Raw genomic sequence first — 5,794 nt, forward strand, 5'->3', positions numbered from 1 at the left:
GGGACACGACTGAGTGACTGAACTAAACTGTCTTGACCACTCTCTTATCCTGAGCATGTTACTTAGGATGTTTTCACTGAAGTCTTTTCCTTTGGCTGAGCCCTATATCTTCATTTTTTTTAACATATACTAAGACTTATTGAGTACCTGGTGAGTGCCAGACACAAGGCAAAGTTCTACCCTCATAGAATTTACATTCTAACTGGGGAGAAAAATAGAGCAATGAATTTAGCATTCATTTTATACTTCTGGTTCCTATCTCTCTTCTTCTGTTTTCTGGTATCTTTCACGTACTTGATAATACTCTGATCAGATATAAATGGCTCTCATATTGGATTCTTTTGTATGTCATTATTCTCAGGTATCATGTGAGTATTTTTAAAGAGTATTTATAATTATACTCCACTGGTCTATGTCTGAGATGACTAACTTGCAATCCTACCCTTAGAAAATTAAAGTACTTTGGTTTTTAAATTTTTCTGTCTCCAGGTAAAATATGGAATTAGGGCAGGATTTAAAGTCAGGAGACCCTAATTCAAATTCTGAGTCTACCTTACTCACTGTGTGCCCTCAGGCCAGTTACTTAACCTCTTTAGGTCTCAATATTCTCATTCGTGAAGGATAATAATATGAAAATCAAATGGGAGATATATACCATATACAATTAACAGTTTGTTTAGTCACTAAGTCATGTCTGACTTTTACAACACTATGGACTATAGCCTGCCAGGGTCCTCTGTCCATGGGATTTCTGGGGCAAGAAAACTGGAGTGTGTTGCTATTTTCTTCTCCAGGGGATCTTTCTGGCCCAGGGATCAAAACTGCCTCTCCTAAACTGGCAGGAATTGGCAGGTGGATTCTATACTGCTGGGCCACCAAGGAATACAGTTAACAGGGATCCACAGAAAGTACTTACATTAGACCAGTGGCCAAGAGTGAACTGTCCCTGGGACCAAGATCACTTTTCATCAAAGGTGAAGATAGATCTCCAGAAACTCCCTCTTTCTTCACCACCAAACACATGTTCTCACCACCATTATCTGTCTTCACAATGATCTCATTTTTTTTCATTTATCCTGATTTATGTCAGCCACCAAAAACCCTCCCAGACTCCCTCTTATCTCCACACTCTAATCCTTTTAAAACTCTACAGAAAGAGACTCACAGACTTAGAAAACAAATTCATGGTTGCCAGGGTGAAGGGATAGTTAAGGACTTTGGGAAGATCATGTACACACTGCTATATTTAAAATGGATAGCCAACAAAAACCTATTGTATAGCACATGGAATTCTGCTCAATGTTATGTGCTAGCCTGGGTGGGAGGGGGATTTGGGGAGAATGGATACATGTTTATGTATTTCTGAGTTCCTTCACTGTTCACCTGAAACTATCACAATGTTGTTAATTGGCTGTGAACGTGAAAGTTGTTCAGTCCTGTCCGACTCTTGGAGACCCCATGGTCTACACAGTCCATGGAATTCTCCAGGCCAGAATACTGGAGTGGGTAGCAGTTCCCTTCTCCAGGGGATCTTCCCAACCCAGGGTTCGAACCCAGGTCTGTGGTATTACAGGCAGATTCTTTACCAGCTGAGCCACCAGGGAAGCCCATACAAAATGTTTCTGGTGTTAAAAATACAAAATGTTTCTAGGGTTAAAAAATAAATAAAAATAGAATTAAAAAAAATAAAAATAAAAAACTCTGCATATCCTATGCTTTCATCTCCTCTCTCCCTTCCACCAATCCTGAAACCTATCCACTGTGCTTTCTGAAATTCAGTACCACTATTTTCAAAATACCCTTATGTTAATTATCAGAAGATTTGCTGCATAGTAAATAACTTCAAAAATTAGTGACTTAAAATAAAAATAATCATTTACTATATAGCAAAGTTTTTGCAGATTAAAAGTCAGGTGATGGCTTGGTTAGACACTTTCAGCTTGGCATCTCTCACAAGGCTGCAGTCATCTGAAAGTTTGACTGAAAGGATCTGCTTTTATCTGCTTTTAATGTAGCTCACTTGCATACTGGCAAGTTTGTGGTAGTTGTTGGGGGAAACTTCTCTTCCTCTCCATAAGGGCCTCTCGACAGGGCTTCCTGAGTGTCCTCATGGTCTGGTGGCTGGATTCACTAAGCACCAGGTATCTGAAAGAGCAAACAAAAGCTACAGTGTCTTTTATTACATGTCATCATTTCTGCAGTATTCTATGGTCACAGAGGTCAGCCGATTAAATAAGGGAAGGAACTAAAAAAAGGCTTAAATACCTGGCAGTAAGGATCACTGGGTATCATCTTGATGGCTGGATGCCGCACCTCTATTTTCACAAACATGCTTTGAACACCCCCTTCACCTTCTTACTTTCATCAAAACCTGGCTTTCTTGAGAATACCCTATCAACCTTCCAACTGGAGACTGCTTTTCCTTTTGTAGCCTTCAGATCTTCAAGCCTGGAGAGGAGTAGGTGTCACCCTTGCTCCTCATGACTTTCAGACACTGCTCCCTCTCTCTCCCCTGGAAGTGCCAGCTTGAATCTAACATCATCATATATCACTCATTGGTTAATGACTCTGCTTTCTTTTCATTTCTCTTGACTCTAGATCCTGATTCATAGTTGTACCCTCCAGAGCTACTCCCGCCTTAATTCTTGAACCTATGAACACACAAGTAGATCATCATGCCCACACCCTGGCCTTTCAGTTCCTTGAACTTTTCTCTTCTCTTCTCCATTGATCATGTTAGCCATTCTACCACATCTACCACAGCCTCTAATCATGATCATTGCCTTAAGACCACATCATTACAAATAAATGCAACTCTTCCTAATGTCAAAGTCATGCATTCCACCCTCTGACCACCACCTCCAATCTTCCCAGATCACTCCTTGTACTATCCCATTCCCAATCATCATTCCAATTCACTGGGACCTCCAATCCACTGATCTACCACAATTCCACTACTGCTTATCATTATCCTACTTGCCAAGCTTAAATTCCAAGACCAAATTTTATAACTGGTCCCTTATGTATACCCTTGACTCTTTTGCCTTTTTTCAGATTTATCATACTTACTTGGACAACTAGAATCTTGGTTAAAATGCAACTCTCTGCCAATGCCAAACCTCCACCCTCCACTAACAGTGGCTGGAAAAAGATATAGAATTATGCTGAATGGTCTCACTTCAAGCTTATGAATGGTTCCTCAAATATGTTCTTAATACTACTTGCTCAGTTGCTCAGTTATGTCCAACTCTTTGAGATCATGGACTTGAGTCTGCCAGGGTCCTCAGTCCATGGGATTTTTCAGGTGAGAATACTAGACAGGGTTGCCATTTCCTCCTCCAGGGGAATCTTCCTGATCCAGGGATCAAATCCACATCTTCTGTGTCTCCTGCATTGCAGATGGATTATTTACCCTTAAGCCATAAGGGAAGCCCGTAACAACAGGTATATCACAACTTAGTTTCCCAAGATCATTCAGTTTCCCATTCTTCTAGACAATCATTTTCACTCTTCTCGAGTACTCAAACCTCCTTCCTATTTTCATTATCATTTGTCACTGAGAAAATCAAAGCAATCAGAAGAGAAATTCCACAGACTTCTATCTGCTGTATTTACCCACCTACCAGTACAGGTATCACATCTCTGTCTCTCTGCCTGCTACTATCCATAATCTTATCTAAAGTCAACACCTCTTTTTAGTCACTAAATCCCATCCTCTACAGCCCACTCAAAGATATCACTCTAGGACACACTGCTGGATCATTTACATTCAAATGCAAATAAGATACTGATGTCATTCCTGTCTTTAAAAAACATTTTAAAAAATAATAAAACAATCACTTCTCTGTATTCCACTTAACTCACTGGCTATTGGCTCATTTATTCCCTTTCTTTAAAAGAAAAACACCTCCAGGAAGTGACTTATTCCTACTGTCTGTTTTTATTTCTTGCCATTCTCCATGAAAACCAATTTAGTCAGATTTTTGCCTCCAATGAAACTTCTCCTAACTGTTCACTCTAAATGTGAACATCTACCATGCTGCTAAATCCAGCAGCCAAGTCCTTCACTTGCCTATCAGCAGCATTTGGCACGGTTGGTTACTCCCTTCTTTTTCATAACACTTTTTCACTTAGTTTGCCGGACACCACATTCTCTGTTTTTTCTCCTATCTCACTGGCTGCTCCTTCTTAATCTCCTTGGTTGGTTCTTCCTCTTTTTCTCAGATCCTTGAATGTTGCAATGCCCCAGGGCTCAGTCTTTTCTCTCACTACTTAACACTGATTCCCTTGGTGAAAAAAGCAGTATTATGGCTTTAAGTATCAGTGATATCCTGCTGACCTTCAAATGGATATCTCCAACTCAGACCACATTCATAGGCTCCAGATTTGTAAGTCCTTGGACATAAAATAAATATCTGAAACACAACATGCCCAAAATCTGATCTGATCTTACTTCCAAAAACCTGTTCTACCCTCAGCCTTCTCTCAGTTAATAGCAACCCCACCTTCCTTTTCAGCAGATGAAAAACCCTGGAGTCCACTTTGACTTCTCTTTCTCTCACAGCTCATATCCATTCCAACCACAAATCTTATTTGCTGTACTTTCAAAATATATTCAGAATCTGAATGCTTTTCTCCACCTTCTCGGCTACCACCTTCTCTAAGTCATCATCTCTCAACTAGCTGCTGCTATAGCCTCTTAACAGTTTGCCCACTTGCATCCTTGTCCCTTTACAAAACTCCTTGGCATGGCAGCTAGTCATTCTTTTAAAATACTCTTGTATCAATCTACTGCTTAGAATCCCCAACTGTGCCCCGAACTGGCACAGAGGAAGACGATGGCTTATTAGATCTGACAGGATTGAAACCACTGTTAGGCTTGGTAACCACCATTACTCTTTCTTCATGCATTTCTCAAATGCCACCATACCATGGAGGTTTACCTTCACCATCTTACTACTGCAATGACACAACTGGACACACACACACTGCCACTTGCCACTAACCCTCTCCCATTTCTAAAATATTTTCTATGTCATTTGTCATTAAAGTGAAAGTCACTCAATTGTATCCAACTCTTTGTGACCCCTATGGACTAGAGCCTGCCAGGCTCCTCTGTCCATGGGATTTCCCAGGCCAGAACACTGGAGTCGGTTGCTGTTCGCTTCTCCAGGGGAACTTCCCAACCCAGGGATGGAACCCAGGTCTCCCACATTGCAGGCAGATTCTTTACCATCTGAGCCACCAGGGAAGTCATTTGTCATATTCTAAGGTATTTGGTTATTTATTTTCTTCCCACTGTGTTTCCCCTCTCTCTTCCTTTCCCTTCTACAATGTAAAATGAAAGCTCTTTGAGGGCAGAGATCTTTATAATAGTCACTAATCTATCCCAAACCTAGAACTTCATGTAACCCAGTCAATAAATCAATAAACAAGGTCTTCCTAGAATTTATGACCAAGAGGTTTTAGATACAGGTTCCACAGCTAATTAATAGAAGAGCTACAACTTGAACTCAGGCATTAAGAATACAAGTTCACTGACCTTTTCACTCTCTTGCTGTACCTTCCAGATGAGAACAACCCTCTCTTAAATGCTTGAAATACTAATATTATTTCATAAATTTTGACAACTTAATGAGAGTAAATAATACTATTTTAAGGAAGTAGTTGATTATTAGGACAAACATTTTTCATGCTTTTTGCTGAATTAATCAAACTGATGGTGTATTTGGCACAGCCAAAACTTCTGCTTTGTGCCCAAGAATGACTACTTTTTTAGACTTTTTTACTTTCT

General features: G+C 40.1%; 1 long non-coding RNA gene across 1 annotated transcript; it reads right to left on the bottom strand.

Moving 5' to 3' along the window:
- Positions 1-1,849: 1,849 nt before the first annotated feature.
- On the bottom strand, positions 1,850-4,090 carry LOC147378114 (uncharacterized). The gene is made up of 2 exons (XR_015144711.1): positions 2,266-4,090; positions 1,850-2,145 (listed from the first exon to the last, which is right to left on the bottom strand). It is a non-coding gene; the product is annotated as an uncharacterized LOC147378114 (long non-coding RNA).
- Between the last annotated feature and the right edge of the window lie 1,704 nt (positions 4,091-5,794).

This window comes from Bos grunniens, chromosome 2 (genome assembly GCF_055505025.1).
Source record: "Bos grunniens cultivar Pamir isolate PY7600 chromosome 2, Bosgru_T2T1.0, whole genome shotgun sequence".
NCBI classification, from domain to species: domain Eukaryota; kingdom Metazoa; phylum Chordata; class Mammalia; order Artiodactyla; family Bovidae; genus Bos; species Bos grunniens.